The 20,136-nt window shown below is 47.1% G+C and overlaps 1 protein-coding gene across 1 annotated transcript in view; it reads right to left on the bottom strand.

The window, feature by feature from the left end:
- fam172a (family with sequence similarity 172 member A) overlaps positions 1-20,136 on the bottom strand; it is an 820,821-nt gene that overhangs the window by 236,263 nt on the left and 564,422 nt on the right.

Genomic DNA, 20,136 nt, shown 5'->3' with positions numbered 1-20,136 from the left:
GAAACAATTGAACATTTCTATGGGCATAAATACATTTATTTCTTTGATAGGATTCAATTTGAAAATGCCACAACATATCAACTGCTCCTGACTTTTTAAAAATGATGTAAATGTTGAAAATCAAAGATAAACAGAAAGAAATAGAATAAAGTGAATCCAGACAAGAAATAAATAAATAAATCAATGGAAAATAATATAACATATAATCTGGATTTAATCTGGAACACAGGTTCTGAATATTCTGCAGGACAAGTTGTATGATTTAAAGCAAGGCAAACCAATTCAGATATCTCATACATTGGCATTATTAGCTCTGCTGAAAGAAACTGCTTTTCTAAATGTAACGATTGAATTATTGAACATTGTATTTCAAATTGCACAGCATCTATTTTAACCTATTATTACTGAACACAGAAGGCTCAGCAATAATTGAGTACACTTATTTATCTATGTTACTAATAATCATCCTAGTTTGACAATGCAATACATGCACAAACACACATACAAAAGTGAATAATTTGAAATTCATGGCCCAAATCCTCTGATCTCCAGATCGTCAGAGCATTCTGCAGAATTCCTGACATGGGTCATATCTGGAAATTGCCCAGGAAATTTAAACTTCTGATGCCTGGTATCCAGAACAAATATCTCCAATTCTGAGCTAGAGCCAGAGACTTGCACTGGATTCATGTGATTTAGCTTCATAGTTACCCAGGAAATGTTTGTTGTAAATCTGGCTCTAATACTGGGCAACTCTACCCGACTACCCCCGCTGATCACCCACAATGCTTCCCCCAATCACCCGATTATTCCCTTGACCAGACATGACTAACCCCAGCCTAATTAACCTTTCGACTGGATCTGATTACCCCAACCATCCCTGAACTGATACCCCTGACTACCAAACGATCTACCTTTGACCAGACTAAATACCCTCCTTGACCAAATCCAACTACCCCCCATCCGTCTCCCAACTCCCCCACTTACTTACCTACCTACTCATTCATTCATCCACTCTCCCATTCATTAACACACACATACTCCTAAAACCTTTAAATACCAGAATATGACAACCAGTGCTGTAAAACGGGAATGTGTCCTCTTGTTTCCCTTATTCTACACCGCTCACTGGAGTTCAAAGGGAGACCTGTGCTGCACATTTCTACTTCAGCCCAGTTCAGAAGATAACCCCAATGATTGGGAGGTGAAGGTGATGGGCAGTTGCAGTGAATTGGCAGCGTAGTTGCCATGGGGGCAGCCTTTGATGTCAGGGGGCCCTTTCATGGCTAATGAAGAGCACAAAAAAACGACAGCTCCCAAAATCTGGAACCCAATCAGAAGTCTCCAGTTTTCATTGGACAGTCTCCCCATGTGGCAGTGGTGCTGCTCAATGTGGGCAAAATTGCCCACTGACGTGGGATGTTATTTTTATTAGGCTATTTAATAGATCAATGGCTGCCTGATAGAAGCTCAAATCTACCAGCTTTCCTGCTGCTGGTAATAGGGTAATTAGGGATGGGAAATAAATGATGGCCTAGTCAGCAACACCCCCAACCTTTGAAAGAATTTAAAAAACGGTATGGCAGTGAGAAGATGTCAAGCAACCACTCCCATGCCCCAATTCTGGCTTATATAATATGAAGACACTTATTGTATTGTTGAAAGGTAGGAAACAAATCTTTATTATATACCCTGTATGAACACAAAATTATTAAGGTGTGGGACAAGTGGTACTTAATAAGCTGATTCTATACATCAGCACAGATGTTCAAAGTAAAACCTTTTCACTTTCTGCATACCCACTGTGATCACATTCTAATTATGAATGAACTGCTCGCGCAATTTAGTAAACAAAATTTAAAATAAATAAATGGTTACTCTTTCAGACGTTTGTGTATCTTCTGCCTCAGGATAAAGTTTCAGAAGCTTGCAATGGAAACATAAATTAGGTCATTATTTAAATGATGGTATTAAAGAATATTTCCCCAAAACAGGTTTGATAATTTCCAACAAATATGGACCATGTAATTTTATTTCCCTTCATAATTGTCAAAACAATGATGGATATAATGGGAATCTGCATTTCTTTCTGAATTGCTGGTCCCAAAGGAATGGCTGTTTCGGGCAATAACTGTTAAGCCTTTGTAAGGTATTTTCTATTGTTCAGATCCAGATACCCATTGATTGTATCCATGGGTGGAATTCTCCGACCCCCCGCCGGGTCGGAGAATCGCCGGGGGTCGGCGTGAATCCCGCCCCTGCCATCCTCCGAATACTCCGGCCCCCAAAATTCACCCCGGCGTGAATCGTACCACCCGCCTTGGAGAATGGCGGGGACCGGCGCGACTCAATGGACCCCGGGGCCGCCCGAGTTCTCCGGTCTGAGATGGGCCGAAGTCCCACCCGTTTAACGAGGGTCCCGCCGGCGTAAACCAAGGTTGATCCCTACTGGCGGGACCCAGCTCCGTGGGCGGCCTCCGGGGTTCTCGGGGAGGCGTGGGGGGATCTGGCCCCGGGAGGTGGCCTGGCCTGTGATCGGGGCCCACCGATCCGCGGCGGGCCTGTGCCGTGGGGGCACTCTATTCCTCCGCATCGGCCGCTGTAGTGCTCCGCAATGGCCGATGCGGAGACAAAACCTCCCGCGCATGCGCCGGGATGACGCCAGCGTATCCCGCACATGCGCCAACTCACGCTGGCCGGCGAAACCCCTTCGGTGCAGGTTGGCGTGGCGCCAAGCCCCTTCCCCGCCAGCCGGCGCGGCTCAAACCACTCCGGGGCGGGCCTAGCCTCTGAAGGTGCGGAGGATTCGGCACCTGTGGTTTACGCCACTCCTTCCCGCCGGAGTTGCCCGCCTGCCGATTACGGCAGAATCCCACCCCATATTACTGTTTAAAATACGACATAGAAAGGAGCAAGTGAAAGTTTTTTGTAATGTACACACTGGGCGCCACTCTCTGGAAAGATTTCTAAGTGTTGTAGCGAGCAGGAACTGCTGCGAGATCCTGGCGCTCGGCCCAGCTATGCCAGCAATGCTATTCAACTTTAATTGATCCACTTAACGAGGCCTCTCGGGCTTCTCACCAGTTCACCAGCCCCCTACTAACAAGGTTGAGAAGTACTGAAGCAGCACTTACTCAGCCAATCCCCGGCCAGCTCGCAACAAGGACGTCCAGGAGACCGGCCCCAAGATTCGGGGATGCAGATCTGGGGAGGAAGCTAGATGCAGTGGAGGCCAGGAGGAATGTCCTGTTCCCACGCGTGTCCCGGAGGGTGAGCCATAGGGCAGCCAGTACTGCCTGGGACGAGGTGGCAGATCAGGAGTATGGCCAGGATGACTGGTATCCAGTGCCAGTGAAAGGTCAACGATCTACACCGGGCGGCATGAGTGAGTAGACACCAAAGTGCCCGCCCCAACAAAACCTTTCCGCCCCCACGAGAGCATCCACCCCACAACTCACCATGTGAACCCCAACCCTCCCTCCACCTCCCTCTCCTCCCAACACTTCCTTCACACCCCCACCACTGTGAACCACGCATGTGGCTATCGATGCCCTCTCTGTGTCTCCTCCAGAAAAGCTCTCCTGCATTTGCCGGGAGGGCTCAGACTGGCGATGGTGTGCCGGACATAAGAATCCACACCACCTACAAGGAGCGGGCCCTGGAGGTGACTGGGGTGGCCGAGGACAGAGCGGTCACCAATGTGGAGACTGACGGATGCCGCAGAGGTGAGGAACCACCGGGTTCCACCAGGAGGACCTGTCAAATGTGAGTTGTTATTGCCTTTCTGACCGACCCATTCCTCCCACTGACCACATGTCCATTCTCCCGCAGGTCCTCCAGCCGGCGAAGCTGTCCCACCCTGGGTGGCACCCTCTCCAGCCTCCCAGGAGAACACCTTGGGGGAGAGCTCCGAGGATGCCACTATAATAGTCATGTCACAGCTGTCAACCCACACTCCACAGCGTAGATACGTACACCTCAGTGGGAAATGTTAGTGGTCAGACCTCTGGGGCACAATCTGGTGAGCATCACACAGCTGCTGATGTACGTCAAGTGGAAGCAGGCGAGACAGCAGTTAGAGGTCCGCTGGATCCCAAGATCCAGCTGGATCCCAGCCTAATGCTGAGCCTTTGGAAGATGTCACCCTGGAGCTGATGGAGACGTTAGGGTGTGGCCGGGGCATTCAGAGGGAGATGTCAGCGGCACTCCAGCAAGTCCATAGCCGCTTGTGGGAGTCGCAGAGGCTACGGGTGCAGCACATGGCACTGGCAATGAGTGGCTCCGAGGCCAACACTGCTCGGGTGGCGACCGCAGTGGTGATACTGGTGCAAGATGTCAGCACCATTCGTGAAGGTTGAAGGCATCCCGTAGTCATGACGGCCATGGCTGAGGGTCTTGGTAGAATTTCTGACTCGTTGGGGGATGTGACCCAGTACCAGGCTGACCTTGATGATGTTCTGCGGGACATGTCCCGCTCTCAGATAGGAATGGCTGAGGCCCTGAGGAGCTTGTCCCAGTCACCGATGCGATTGCCGAGGTGCTGCAGGGCATGTCCCAGTCACGAAGGAGCATCACCGAGGGCATCTACCCGCTGGTGCAGAGCAGGAGAACCCCCAGGGCTCGAACCAGCTGCCCCTCTGTCCCAAGGTGAACTGAACCCAAGGCCCTATGACCACCCAGCGGGAGGATGGGGCACTGGGTGGCTGCCCGGACCAGTCCAATGGAGTGGCGATGCTGGCCACCAGCTCCCCCGGGTTTCACCCCTCTGAGGCCGCATCTCACAGCAAGCACACAGGACAGGCATCAAGGCTGTGCATGTGCCGCAACAAGTGAGCTGGGGCCCACCGGCCCCAGAGGACGCCCGCCAGGGGCATCAAAGGCCACGGGACGAGGTAAGCAGCTGGCTGCCTCCACCTCTGATGTGCATCCTGCAGAGACACGCAGACATAGTGGTAAAGCTAGGAGGGCGGGGATGGGGTTAGGGTGGTGGCACCATCAGGAAATGGGGTAATTGTTACACACAATAAATGCACTTGTGCACAACCAGTATGATGCCTCTTTATTCCGCAATGCGGGCCGTCCTCTGAATCCTTGGCACATCATTCCAGGCGTCTCCCCCCATTCGTGGCACTCACCCACCCTCCAGCCGTGAATATATCCCCAAAGCTATGTCCCATCCCCTGGGTGTTCGGATGTTGGCTGCTGCATGTGTACTGTTGCTTCCCGCAGTATTCAAGCACAGTGTGCATGCATCAAGGTGTGATTGGGATTTGAGGCAATGACTCCCACATGCTACATGGCCTGCCCACCCACGGGAAACGCTTGGGTTGTGTGAAGTGCTTAATTAACCATGATTTCCAATTCCCTATGAGCAATAGCCTTCAGCCGCATGGCCAGAGGCAGTTGATGGGTGTTACGGGTAGTCGGTGGGGCAGACAGACAAGGGCAAGGATTGCAACCGGAATGGATACACACGGTCCAGGGGTTGCCATTGTGGTGCTACGTGCGGTTGCCCCCCCAGCACCTCCCCCCACCTTCCCCTGGCGGTCCACCACTGCGGAGGATCCCTCACCCCCAGCCAAGGGTCCCCCAACCCCCCGCCAAGCACTAGGACAGCAAGCCCAGAGCACTGGCCTCTTGAAAATGAAATGAAAAATGAATGAAAATCGCTTATTGTCACGAGTAGACTTCAATGAAGTTACTGTGAAAAGCCCCTAGTCGCCACATTCCGGCGCCTGTCCGGGGAGGCTGTTAGGGGAATTGAACCGTGCTGCTGGCCTGCTTGGTCTGCTTTCAAAGCCAGCGATTTAGCTCTGTGCTAAACAGCCTCTTTGCCTGTGAGCAAAGATGGCTACTCACCTCCTAAGCTCCCCACAGAAGCTCTTCGGCCAGATACCTGTTTTTAAAAAGGAGTACTAACCGGCGCCAGTGTGACCACTTGCTGGTGAGGCCAATGAATTATGTGAGGCCATTGGATATGGGGTTGCTCTCGTTAATTGTATGGAAATAGCGCTTAAGTGGTGATAATTGGTTTCTCGTCACGCTACGGCGAGATCCCGGTTTCACCTACAGAAGCGGGCCGGTTGCATCACAAATTGTTTGGCCTCTCCTGCACTTCACCAACCTCGTTTCGCTCGAGCAAGAGCGCAACGAGGCTGGAGAATCGCGCCCATTGTCTCATGTGTTCAGATTAACTTAATTTTAACAGAATTAAAGTAACCCAACCAGATTCATAAGATTGTAAAAGCAAATTACTGTGGATGCTGGAATCTGAAACAAACACAGAAAATACTGGAAAATCTCAGCAGGTCTGACAGCATCCGTGGAGAGAGAAGGGAGCTAACGTTTCACGTCTAGATAACTTTGTCAAAGTCATAATATATTTATTCCAATTAGATCTTAAAACAAATGAATACTGGTAGCATCAATCCTATATATTTTCAAGAGATACATATTCATAATAACTTGTTTTCTTAGTTTTGTCACTGATTCTTTTACATCAAATTCACACTATGTGAAATAAATATTTGCATTTATTGTTTGTCATTCTTTTAAAGGATTTTAACACTGCTCATTATGAATTTAAGAATTGCCAGTTTCAACATTGAAGCCTGCTGGGGCACAATCCAAGCCTGACGGGTGAGGGCTTGACATCTTCATCCACCTGACATCACAAAGGTTGACCTCACCATAGTTTCCAGGGTCAGCTGAATTTGAATGATGAGAGCAAGCTCCAGGTGCTAGAAACGCCTCTGTCAGGAATTGTTTGGGAAATAACGTGCTGCAGAAGCTTAAAACAAGCCACTACACAAAATGTAATTTTGAATAAAGCAAAGACACCTCTGACCCTAATGTTACACAGAGTAGAACTCCCTATTATGTCGATGCCAATGCTGAACTGGTGCTTTGGGAAGTTCGACTGCTGAGGAAGGCCACCAATGAAAAAGCCCCAAGGAATGATGTAGCGATGAGGCGGAAGTTGCTACGCAGGGAAGTAACTGCAAATTAATTCAACCAATGCAAGCAAAAAGTTTAATGGCTTTTCCAGGTCAGGTAAAGTAGTAAGAGCCAGCCACACCTTTCAATAATACACTGTACTAGACATGACTGCCACTTACAATCACTTCCCTTTCGCTGTACCTTTCTGCTTGAATAGCTTATTATTAATGCTGATAGGACAGTACCTTTTTGAAGTCTTAACTTTCACCTGTAAGTGTTCTTTCACTTAAATCATTAGAGCATTAATCTGAACCTTTAACTGAATGTAGAGCCGAGGTTAGCAGCTTGACAGAAGTTCCAATGAGCATTCTCAGCTCACACATGGCCCACAGCTGATTGTCTCTACACCCCTTAACCCCTCCCAGACCTACCTGCTGGTATCTTAGCAACCTAACTTTGGTATCCTCTCTGCCAGCCAGCTGCAGATCCAGCTCTATTGAGGTTACCTATTCTGGCGCATGGATCAATCTCTGTGTTTCATTCTTGCCCATGACCAACCAATGTTTCCCATTTTAAATCCACTTGCACCTTTTAGCACCTCTGTACAAGAAAAAACATAAACTTGGTGAAACAAACATAACGATGCTAGAAAATGGGACACTGAGGTCAGTCAGAGGTGGCTCACTGCTACCTTCTCAAATATAAATAGGAATGGGCAATAAATGCTGGTCAAACCAGAAACACACACACAGAATCACAGACTCCATTAACAAAATATTTAGAAGTCTGTAATGCTCTAATGGGTCCTAGTCCAAGTCCCTTACCCACTAGTTTGAAAATCCGGCGGTACGTAGAAACTCCAGTCTAATTGTTAATTTCCATTAGAGAGCATTCCTTGGTTGCTTGTCAATTGCTAAACCAAGGGCAATTAGGAATGGGCAACAAATGCCGGCCTGGCTAACAATGTTCGCATCCCATGAAAGACTTGAAAAAAAACAATGTGTGGGTGATGGTTAAGGAAGAGGTGTTTTTTTTTAAATATCTTTGCTGTCACAAGTAGGCTTACATTAACACTGCAATGAAGTTACTGCGAAAAGCTCTCAGTCGCCACGTCCCGGGGCCTGTTCGGGTGCACAGAGGGAGAATTCAGAATGTCCAAATTACTGAACCTAACCGCACGCCTTTCAGGACTTGTGGGAGGAAACCAGAGCACCCGGAGGAAACCCACGCAGACACGGACCCCGCAGACACAGGGGGAACGTGCAGACTCCGCACAGACAGTGACCCAAGCCGGGAATCGAACCTGCGACGCTAGAGCTGTGAAGCAACAATGCTACCCACAATACAGGCTAGATACAGATACAGGCTAGGTCCATTGCAACAAGTTGGAAAGGCGGGGACTCAAAGCCAGGGATACTCGGATGACGAGGGAAATGGACAATACGATTGAACAAATATTTAAAAAGCATGCCTTCGAGCAAGTTGAGAGGGGTAGTGAAAGGAAAATAAGACTGGCAAAGAGAAAATAGAATGACAGCTAATGTAAAAGGTAACCCAAGCCATATAAATAGTAAGAGATGGGGTGGGGCCTATTAAAGACAAAGGTGATTTATGCTGAGAGATGCAGGGCAAGGCTAGAATATTTAATGACTATTTTGTATTGATGTTTATTAAGGAAGAGGATGCTGATAAAATATTGGTTGAAGCGGAGGTTGCAATTGTAATATCCTGCACATGACTTACGGGGTGGAAATTATTACCTTCCCCATGGCCCTCACTGAGGACGAGCTCCCCCCAAACTCTATTAACCATTATATGAAAGGTCGGTCAGTTAGGCACCGACCATCAGAGGAACCCGATAGGGATCTACTGGGTAGTGTATATACCGTTATCGTGAATAAATCCAAGTTCTTTATTTTCCTCGGTGTGGACTCTCTGTGTCCTTATTAGAGTAAAGCTAATGGATGGATGAAAATTGAAGGCAAGGATGTAGTAGGAGGGCAGCATGGCGGTGCAGTGGCTAGCACTGCTGTCTAAGACGCTGAGGATCCGGATTTGATCCCAGCCTGGGTCATTGTTATGATGATATGCATAAGCAATCATGTATATAATTAAGTAAATGACTTCCGACCAGCAGGTGGCAGTGTAAATCTACCACGTGACTCTGTGGAATGTGGCGGGTGTTATCTCTTTCCCTTTTGTTGTTTGGGTGTTCTTTTGTTTTTTTTCTTTTGTTTGTAGTTGCTTCTGAAGTTGGGTGGGTATTGTTCTTGGGGTGTTACCGCGGTTGTTTTGTTAATAGAGTTGAGATGTTTATATTTTGTAAAAATTTCAATAAAAATTATTTAAAAAATAAAAATCAAGTCCAGCGGGGGTGACGTAGGGTCATTACATATTCAGTCTATCTGGAGGCCGGATCATTCTCTTCGACCTCCGCAGCTCTGACGGTGCGGCGGGCACAGTAGTCGCAGGTGGTAACACCAGGGGCATTGTGTCTGCAGCTTGAGCTCGGGTGCCGGAGACGGTTGGGGTGCGGGGGTAGGGTGGGGGGTGGGGGGTGATGGGTGGCGGCAGTGTTGGCGCGGGACAATACAGGAGACCCGGGGAACGTACGGGGTGCTGTGGGTGGCGGCGGGCAGCGGGGAGGGGGGATGTTGGCGGGAGGCGCGTTGGCGGGGGAACCAGCTGGCGCCAGGTCCCGTAGGGAGACCTGTCCTGGTGCACGATGTAAGCGTACTGGGGGTTGGCGTGCAGCAGCTGGACCCTCTCGACCAGGGGATCAGTCTTATGGCTCCTCATGTGCCTCCGGAGAAGGACTGGTCCCAGAGTTTTCAGCCCAGATGGAAGCGAGACGCCGGAGATGGACTTCCTGGTGAAGATAAACAAACGATCGTGAGGGGTCTCGTTCGTGGCCATGCAGAGGAGCGATCTGATGGAGTGGAGGGAGTCAGGGAAGACCTCCTGCCAGTGGGGGATGGGGAGACTTCTAGACATAAAGACCAGAAGAACGGCCTTCCATACCGTTGCGTTCCCCCTCTCCACCTGCCCGTTTCCCTGCGGGTTATACCACGTAATCCTGCTCGAGGCGATGCCTTTGTCGAGCAGGTACAGACGCAACTCATCGCTCATGAACAATGTGCCCCGGTCACTGTGGACGTAGGCTGGGAAACCGAACAGCGTGAAGATGCTGTGCAGTGCTTTTATTACGGTGGCATAGGTCATGTCGGGCAGGGGACAGCAAAGGGGAAGCGGGAGTACTCATCAATGACGGTGAGAAAGTATATATTCCGGTTGGTGGAGGGGAGGGACTTGGCAGTCCCTGGTCATGGCCTTGACCTGCTCGGAGGAGAAGGGCAGGTTGCGGGCCTTAATGAAGTGGGTAAGCCGGGTGACCCCCGGGTGGCAGAGGTCATAGTGGATAGCCCAAAGTGGGTAATCCTACGCGCTGGCGCATGTGCCGCGGGACAGGGCATCTGGGGCTCGTTGAGCTTCCCAGGACAATACTTGATACCGTAGTTGTAGGTGAAGAGTTCGATCCTCCACCTCAAGATTTCATCATTTTTTATTTTGCCCCGTTGTGCGTTGTCGAACATGAAGGCTACCGATCGTTGGTCGGTGACGAGGGTGAACCTCCTACCGGCTAGGTAGTGCTTCTAGTGCCGCACGGCTTCCACTATGGCTTGTACTTCCTTTTCAACTGAGGGGTGTCGAATTTCAGAAGGGTGGAGGGTCCTAGAAAAAATGCTACTGGGCTGCCCGCCTGGTTGAGTGTGGTGGCCAGTGCGGCGTCTGATGCATCACTCTCTACTTGAAAAGGGATGGACTCATCCACCGCGTGCATTGCGGCCTTGGTGATATCGGCCTTGATGCGGCTGAAGGCCGCGCGGGCCTCATCCGTCAGGGGAAAAGTGGTTGTTTGAATAAGTGGGCGGGCTTTGTCCGCATAGTTGGGGACCCACTGGGCGTAGTAGGAGAACAGCCCCAGGCATCATTTTAGGGCCTTGAGGCTATGGGGAGGGGGAGGTCTGTGAGGGGGTGCTTAGGGTCGGGGTCGGGCCCTCGGACTCCGTTCTCTACAACATAGACGAGAATGGCTAGTCGGGTAGTATGGAAGACGCATTTTTCCTTGTTGTATGTGAGATTGAGGGATTGGGTGGCCTGGAAGAACCTCTGGAGGTTGGCGTCATGGTCCTGCTGGTCATGGCCGCAGATGGTCACATTGTCCAAGTATGCGTATGTAGCCCACAAACCGTACTGGTTCACCATTCGGTCCATCGTTAGTGACGCCGAAGGGGACTCTGAGGAAGTGTAAGAGCCAGCCGGCTGCCTCGAAAGCAGTGTAGTGACGCTCTTCCGGGCAGATTGGGAGCTGGTGGTAGGCCGACATTAGATTGACCGTGGAGAACACATGGTACTGCGTGATCTGGTTGACTATTTTCGCTATGGGGGGGGGGGGGGGTACGCATTGAGTTGCGTGAATCGGTTAATTGTCTGGCTGTAGTCCACAACCATCCAATTCTTTTCACCGGTCCGGACGACCACCCCTTGCGCTCTCCAGGGGCTGTTGCTGGCCTCGATGATCCCTTCACTCAACAGTCGTTGGACCTTCGACTTGATAAACGTCATGTCCAGCGAACTGTACTGTCTGCTCCTGGTGGCGATGGACTTACAGTTAGGAGTGACGTTAACAAAGAGTGAAGGGGAAGACCTTGAGGGTCGCGAGGCTGTACGCCGTGGGGGGGGGGGGGCAAGGGGCCGCCGAACTGTAGGGTCAGGCTTCAGTGGTTACATTGAAAGTCCAATCCAAGCAGCAGGGGGGGGCGCAGAGGTGGGGGAGGATGTAGAGCTTAAAGCGCACGTTATCTGCGCCCTGCATCGCGAGATTGGCAAGACAGTACCCCCGAATCTGAACTGAATGGGACCCGGAGGCAAGGGAGATTGTCTGGGAGGCTGGGTAAGTGTGAAGGGAGCAGCGCCTTACCGTGCCAGGGTGGACAAAGCTCTCTGTGCTCCCAGAGTAGAAAAGGCAGGGGGTCTCATGCCCGTTGACCCTGACGACCATCATGGAGTTCTTCAGCTGCAACTGGTCGAGGGTGACTGCGCTCAGCTGCAGGTAGTCTGTGTGGTCGGTGAAGTCACAAGATGGCGGCCCCCATGAGTCGCACGTGTCGGGCTGGGACGAAGATGGCGACTAAAATGGCCACCCCCATCGGTCGCATGTGTTGGTCGCTGTTGGGGCCGGCGGCCAAGATGGCGGCCCCCATGAGTCGCACGTGTTGGTTGCTGTTGGGGCCAGCGACCAAGATGGCGGCCCCCATGAGTCGCACGTGTTGGTCGGTGTTGGGGCTGGTGACCAAGATGCCGGCCCCCACGAGTCGCACGTTGCCGATGACGCATCTGACGGGGGAGTTCCGCGCAGGCACGCAACTGCATTGCGGGGTCTGTGGGGCTGCGAGTCCATGGGTAGGGCCGGGTGTGCTTTCGATTTCTGGGCCTCAGGCCGGCCCAGACAGGCCCTAGCGAAGTGCCCCTTTTCCCCACAATCACTACACGTTGATGTGCGGGCTGGGCAGCGCTGCTGGGAGGGTTGGACCTGGCCGCAGAAGTAGCACTGCGGTTCCCCGGGCTCGGCTGTCAGACATGCGGCACAGGCCTGCGACGTAGTCAGGTCCGATGGGGGCGTCCACGAGTGTTTTGGCAGGCCCGCGGAGAATGCGCTGAGGTTCTAGCAGGCCACCTCCAGTGAGGTCGCTAGCTTTACCGTTTCCCGCAGGTCGGAGGTCCCGTTTTCCACAAAGCGTTACCTGATATAGTTCGAGTGGACCCCTGCCACGTAGGTGTCCCAGATCTGTGAGTTCATGTGTTCCTCCGCCGTCACATCTCGGTAGCTGCAGTTCCTCGCGAGTAGAGTCAGGGTTTCGAGATATTCGTCCAGCGATTCTCCGGCACGTTGACGGCGAGTAGTGAGGAGGTGTCTGGCAAACACCTCATTTACGGGCTTCACGAAATGCGCCTTGAGAGTTGCGACCGCCGCCTCGCACGTGGCCGCTTTTTCGATCATTACCGAGATTCGATGGCTCACCCGGGCGTGGAGGAGTCGCAGCTTGAGAGTCTCTGTGGGAAGCGTTGAGGAGGAGGCGAGGTGGGCCTCAAAGCATCGGAGCCAATGTTCGAATATTTCCTCGGCTTCGGACACGCGGGCGTCGAGTTCGAGCCTGTCCGGCTTTAGAGCAGCTTCCATAGTGCTGTCGATGACTAATAAATTGATATACCTTCAATTCACCGTGAGGCGGAGAGAGCAAGTGAACAGTAAGCTTTATTAGTCATGAACTTGCCTAGCCAGAGTCAGTAGTACAGAATGGATGCCGCCTACAAGAGGTTGGCTTATATATGCCCCGGTGTGGGCGGAGCCAGAGGTGGAGCCATACCGGGGTTATAGTACAGTACCTGGAAGCAGTTCATATGACCATTTCCAGGTCATAGGTCACAGGTTACAGTATGATGCATGCATTATAGTGAATACATTCACCACAGATAAAAATCAGGAAGGCAGTAGCACAGCGGTACTTAAAAAAACATAGCTTGGATATAGAATATAGAGTAAAATTTCAAAATTTACCCATGACATTAAAGCAGAGATTTGGGTTAACGACATGGCTGGGTTTCTCAGCCTCGAGAAAATAAAGTTTGCCTTAAGAGGGTCTACGTAGGGTTCTCTCGGAGGTGGCAGCTGTTCATCGACTTCCTCGGGGAAAATTAAAATGTCAGCAGCAGCAGCAATCTGTAGGGGAGGGGTAGGGTGAGTGCTTCATTGGGATGGTGTGGGAAGACTGGGTCACGTGGGGTAATGTCTATTTAATTGTTATTGTATATTCTCTTTTTGCACTATGTTATGTTCACTCTAGTTCGTTTTGTTATTATTGTTACTACTGTTTTATTATGAAAAATTCTGCAAAACCTTAATAAAAATACTTTCCAAAAAAAAGCAGAGATATGATAAACGATGTGGATGATACAACTCAACTGCAACAGGATGTAGAAAGGCTAGCAGAATGAACAAACAAATGGCAGGTGGAAATTTAATATAAAGTGAGTATTTTGGCAGTGGCAATAATGGCACTGTGGGGTTCAGGTGCATAGATCTTTGGAGGCGGCAGGGCATATTCAGTAATCAACAAAACATAGCGTGTTCATAAATTATTAAGTACAAAAACAGGGAAGTTACATTCAACTTTTATAAGCTTCTAGTTAAGCCAGAACTAAAGTATTGCACACAGTTCCAGTCACCACAGTTCAGGAAGGATGAAAAGCTCTTTGAAAAGGTGCAGAGGAGATTTACCAGAATAGCTTTAGGAATGAAGAAGTTTAGCTAAAAGGTTGAATTGTTGGGATTGTTCTTCTTGGAGCAGAAAACGTTGAGGGGAGAGCTGACAGAGGTGTACAAAAGTATGGCAGGTTTAGGTAAGTGGACAAAGAAAATCTGTTCTCATTATCTGATGTGCTAAACTTCACCTCACTGGCACATTTGTGTAACTAATAAAGATAAAGTGAGCTGATATGGCCAGAAAGGTGGCTGAGGACCAGAGCTCGAATTTTCCAGCTGTCCCGCCTGCAAGATTTTCCAATCTGACCGACGGCAAACCCCAGTTGTGGTTTTCCCGACGGCAGGGTGTGCATAAAACGGGAAACCTAATTGACAGCAGCAGGACTAGAAGATCCCATCGTCGGACAATGGCAGGCAGTCTCCAACACCACAAAAAAGGTTAAGGGGGGGTTGTTGGGTTACGGGTATAGGGTGGATACGTGGGTTTGAGTAGAGTGATCATTGCTCGGCACAACATCGAGGGCCGAAGGGCCTGTTCTGTGCTGTACTGTTCTATGTTCTATGTTCTAAAACAGGCTGGGGGGGGGGGATGGAAAACTTTGCCTGAGAATGTCCGGGAAAGAAAACCAAGGTTGCAAAGTTTTTCTAAAAAAAACATTTTAGTAAGGCATTTATAATTTTTAAATAATAACAGTAAACAGTATAAATACAAATATAAACATAGTGCAAAGACCGCCTCCCTCCCTCACAAGTCCCACCTCCTCTAAACAATAATCTAACCCTCCCCCACCACCTCTGCTGACAGTTAGTTTTCTCCAAAGAAGTCGACAAATGGTTGCCACCTCCGGATGAATCCTAGCATTGACCCTCTTAGGGTGAACTTTATTTTCTCAAGTCTGAGAAACCAGGCCATGTCACTAAGCCAGATCTCTGAATTTGGCGGCTTTGAGTCCCTCCACGCTAATATTACCCATCTCTGGGCTACCAAGGAGGCTAAGGCCAAGACGTCAGCCTCCCTCACCCCCTGGACTCCCGGATCTTCCGACACTCCGAAAATCGCCACATCTGGACTTGGGGCCACATTCGTTTTTAACACCGTGGACATGACATCTGTAAAACCCTGCCAAAATCCCCTCAGCTTCGGACATGCCGAAAACATATGGACATGGTTTGGTGGCCCTCCCGCACATCTCACACACCTGTCCTCCATCCCAAAAACCTTGCGCATCCGGGCTACCATCATGTGTGCCCAGTGAACAGCCTTAAACTGAATTAGCCTGAGCCTTGCACATGATGAGGACGTGTTGAGTCTGCTTAATGCATCCACGCAAAAACCTGCCTCTATCTCCCCCGCAGCTCATCTTCCCATTTGCGCTTTAGCCCCTCTGTCTGCATTTCCTCCAACTCCATGCCTTCTTTATAAATATCCGAAACCTTTCCCCCTCTCACTCCCATTCTGGAAACTAGCCAAGTTGCAAAGTTGATTGGCTAGAAGAACGGTGGACCAGCTGTTCCAGGACCTCTGCTTAGGGATACAAATTAAGGTTGGATTGTTGGGGAGGAAGCCAGGAGCGCTCTTCCCATTGGTCAAGCGTTCTAAATATTGGGTTGGAGATCATTAGCTATGTTGACAGAGGTGCACATACTTGGTCTAAATGTTGCAAAGCTACTTGCAAAAAGGGTATAAAAAAGGCACATCACTGAAGTCTTTGCGTTTGTCAAAAGTTAGCATTTCTCACAGGCTCTTGCTGGGGGTCATTCATTGGAGGAGAGCAGGGAACTTGTTAGAAGGTCACTATTTGCATAGGACATTGCCAGCCAATGGGAAATTGTCACGGGTTATCAGTATTTGTCTTAGTTAGTGGCTGAAGTAACAAATCCAATATAGAGATCTGTCAAGCCAGAGAGAGATAGATCCAGCGAGAGAAAGAGAGGGTAAGAGATTTGATTAAGATTCAAAAAATAATAAAGAAATTTGAGTGTGCTTATGTATATTGAGGCTGGGATTTTCTGCCCCTTCCCTTTGACAGGATCTTCTAGGCCCCTGAAGGGAACTCCCTGTGGTGTGGTCCCGGTGGCAGGACAGGTGAGCAACACAAATGACCACTGACTTCTGTGGAAACGAAAGATCCTGCTGGCAGCCAATGGTGAGCCACCTCTCCTGCTGGAAAAACCGCGAGGGGAGGAGAAATCCTGGCCTAAGTCTAGCAACTGAATCGGTTTGGGAGGACCAGGGGGTTGCAAATTATGTGAGGGTAAATGTATGTTGGCTGCTGGATGTCTCTTTTCCCAGAAAAGGGGACCTGTGCTGGCTCATTCTTGGAGTGCTGATTTGGTGAATTTCTTCAAATTTCCACAAGTTCCACCCATTTCTGGCTGGAACGGAGATTACATTATACAAAAAGTAGTTATTCTTTAACGTAACTGGACCAATGCGATCTCTTGGACAAGTTTCAATTGCCTAACAGAGTCTGTGAAATTTTCCATTTTTGCTTTCCCCAATTGACATGGGTATCTACTTTGTTTGGTGAGTGTTGCATAAGGCATTAAATCTGTATGGGTCAGGCTATATAAATAAGCAGATCTCTTCCTCCCTGTTATTTTTATATATTTTTATTTTCAGTTTGAAAGCTTTCCTTTCAACCTAAAAAATGGACACTTTCCATTTCCAAAGCACTTTTTTAAACCTTCTATATAATTTTAACTTTACTAGAAACTGGTATCCACCCGGGAGATTCAAATTCTTTTCAAGTTCCGCTCCAGTGCGCCATCAATTTATTTAAATGAACCTTTAGCCTGAATACATAAATTGCAAGATCTCGAACATTCCCCATAAAAATGTGTTAATGCGTATGTGTAATTTCCAAAGAATTATGGTCACTTAGTTTCATTTTATCATGTCTGTGTTGTAAATAACTCAAGCACAAATGCAGTGTTCTTCGGAAGGTTTACTTCTTTGTTATTATGCGATTTGCTGAAATAGTGATTGTTGCACTCTATCCCCAGGTGGGAGAGATTTTGTAGATATATCTAAAATAAACAAGTATTGATCTAATTTGACAATACATTTTTGAAAGTGGTTGCATGAAACCATATTATTAAAAAGTAGCTATGATTGAAGTATGAGAAGTATGATTCTTAACACATTTCAATGTCCTGAATTAGTTGCACTTATCAGAACTAACATAGTGAATAAAATGCTTAATTAATTGACATATTTGATTATTAAAAAAAATATGAAATAAGTAAAATATTTAGATACAGGTGAATCATTAATTTATGCTTCGGTCAAAGTTTTAGAAAGGAATTGGAATGCATTATGATCCTTCTGAATTTTTGTTTGTTTCTTATTTTTATTTTGTTTTTGTTTCTACATTTTGGTGTCAGCAAAGAGATTTGCCAGGAAGTTTTGGCATAAATTATCTTAAACAGGGTTGACACAGAAGCTGGCGCCAACTTTGGTGTAAATGCAATCCAGGACATTCTGGGTCTTTTTGTGCATTTTCATGCTAACTAGTTACTATCGCAGGTCTTCATAGTTCTTTTACAATATACTGCAACATTGAGCTCTAGGAGCCTAAATTTCACATTGTACATACTTGTTTGAGTGTTCAAGGATTGGCACATTAAAGGATACCCTGCAAGCTAATGTGGTGTTTTACACATTCCAGTCATATTCAGTATAATCTGCATTTCTAATACCCATGTTGCAGATCAGCTGAATCTTTGCATGCTTTTCACTGTTAAAATGACATGCAATCTGTTACTTTCCTCCTAATAGGACCAAGACAATACTATAGACACAATAAAATCATATTTTTGTTCCTTTTTTAAAATAAAACACATTTTGGAAATAGTTCTTGTTCTTTTGATAAACTAGCTCATACTCAACATTTTTGGATTCCTACTGCCCTAGTTATGCAGCATGCAATCCATCCTTACTGTGGAAAGATCCTTTACTGGTAGATCAAGTGTCTTATTGTATTTCCTTAATTCATTCTGTCTAGAAGAAGATGTCAGCTGTGGTGCAGTAAGTAGAAGAATTTCAAAGGCTCCAATCCCCACCAATAAAGGCTGGGGAATGGCTTTTGAATAGATTTGTCAAGGCAACCCTACTGTTCTGGGACTAAGGAGAGCAGGAAAAACATAAAGGCAGGGTGGCTGTATGGGATTAGAAAGTGAAGTTCACAAAGCATGGCAGATTTTAGTGAGAAACAGTAGATCAATGAAACTATTGAACAGTGTGCAATAATGTGAAAACAAACAGGCTATCCTGCAGTGTTCTGAATGTCAGTAATTTTTTGTATAATAATTAGACGGTTAATACTTTTTTGCATATTTTACAAATCTTCACATAATTTAAAAACGTTTACAAAGAACTGTCATCTTCAACTCTAAGCTGTTATCCAACTGGTATACTAAGCAATTACCAATGCAAAGCTTTATTGACAGATGGACTTAGAAAAGTGAAGTGCTTTAAATGAAGATAGCAAAGCTTGGAATACAAGTTTAAAATATTATTAGATATGCCTTCCATTTGAAATAAAGGCAGTAATTATTTTCAGACGTGATTGAGCATTTTATCACAGAAGATAAAAGATTGTGTTAGATTACTGCAAATTTGAGAAGTCTTTTCCCTTCAAGTAGTTTAATTGTCTACAACTTATATGCACTCTTGAGCATAGTGTCAAGATATGGAAATGGCTGACTTAATGTCTTATCATTCATCACAGCCATTGCTGCACGCAATAAAAGCATGTCTTCTTGGGCTTCTAAAAATAGGTTACCTGTGATAAATGAAAGATATTGTTCACCCAAGATACAAGGATATATATATGTGAATAGGTCCCAGGACAATGGGAGCAATTAGTAAGTACCAGGGGCAATTTATGATTAGAATTTTTACTTATGAAATAAGTGCATTCTTTCATGTACAATACATGGTACAGCTTGAATTAAACTACATTTAAATCACATTTGATATATACTGGCCATATTTTTCAGCCCCAACTATGATTTCCCATTAAAAGAAAATTATATCATTGTATATTTTACAATTTATTTTAATGCACCAAAGGCTTGTGAAATTAAATTACTTACAAGCTCATGTTTGGTAAAGAATGAATATCATGATAAATATATCCATAGCCATTTTGATAGCCTTTGAAAATCAAATTTACATTTTAAAATGCTACCAGGAATAAATATTCTAAACTGAACAGTTATTGGAATTATCAGCTGTTTTACATCAGTTTTATTTCAATAACAAGAAATCCCACAGTAATATCTAACAGGATAAATCGTTCTGATCCTGTGCCTAGATATATTGAATCGGCAGGCACAGTGAGAGCAGAAAAATCAGGCAGGAAAGTGTTAGCCCGGAAGGGAGCACGACTGATTTTCCACTCAGTAATTTAAAAGGGCAGGAGAGTGAGGGAGTTTTCTTGCAAGCTTATACTCCTCTCCATCCAAATTTTCTGCACTCATAGATTGATGAATGGATGGACAGATGGAATAACATTTAATTTCAATTTAATATCCAAGAATGTGCTTCAGTCTTTGAACAGTTTGCATTTTGAAATTAGTTGTTTGAGTGTTATAATACAGATGCAGATTAAGCAAATTGCATTCATATCCTGAAGCATGTTGCCACAGACCAGTAGAACACAATTATTGGCCCTACTCATTACTTGCTATAGTCAATTCCTACCCAGGGTGGACTATATATTCTGCTGCTGAACAATAGCTAGCCACTTTTCCCTCAAAACAAAGGGAGGATGGAAAACGCAAAAAGTTGTTCACTGAAGAAACTCTTTCCCGTGAACTAGTGAATATTTCAGTTTCACGGAATAAATATAGCCGCTTTTAGTAAG

The sequence above is a fragment of the Scyliorhinus canicula genome, chromosome 8 (genome assembly GCF_902713615.1).
Source record: "Scyliorhinus canicula chromosome 8, sScyCan1.1, whole genome shotgun sequence".
Taxonomy (NCBI): domain Eukaryota; kingdom Metazoa; phylum Chordata; class Chondrichthyes; order Carcharhiniformes; family Scyliorhinidae; genus Scyliorhinus; species Scyliorhinus canicula.
The sequence above is the reverse complement of the archived record's forward strand: the minus strand, read 5'-3'. Positions and strand labels throughout refer to the sequence as shown.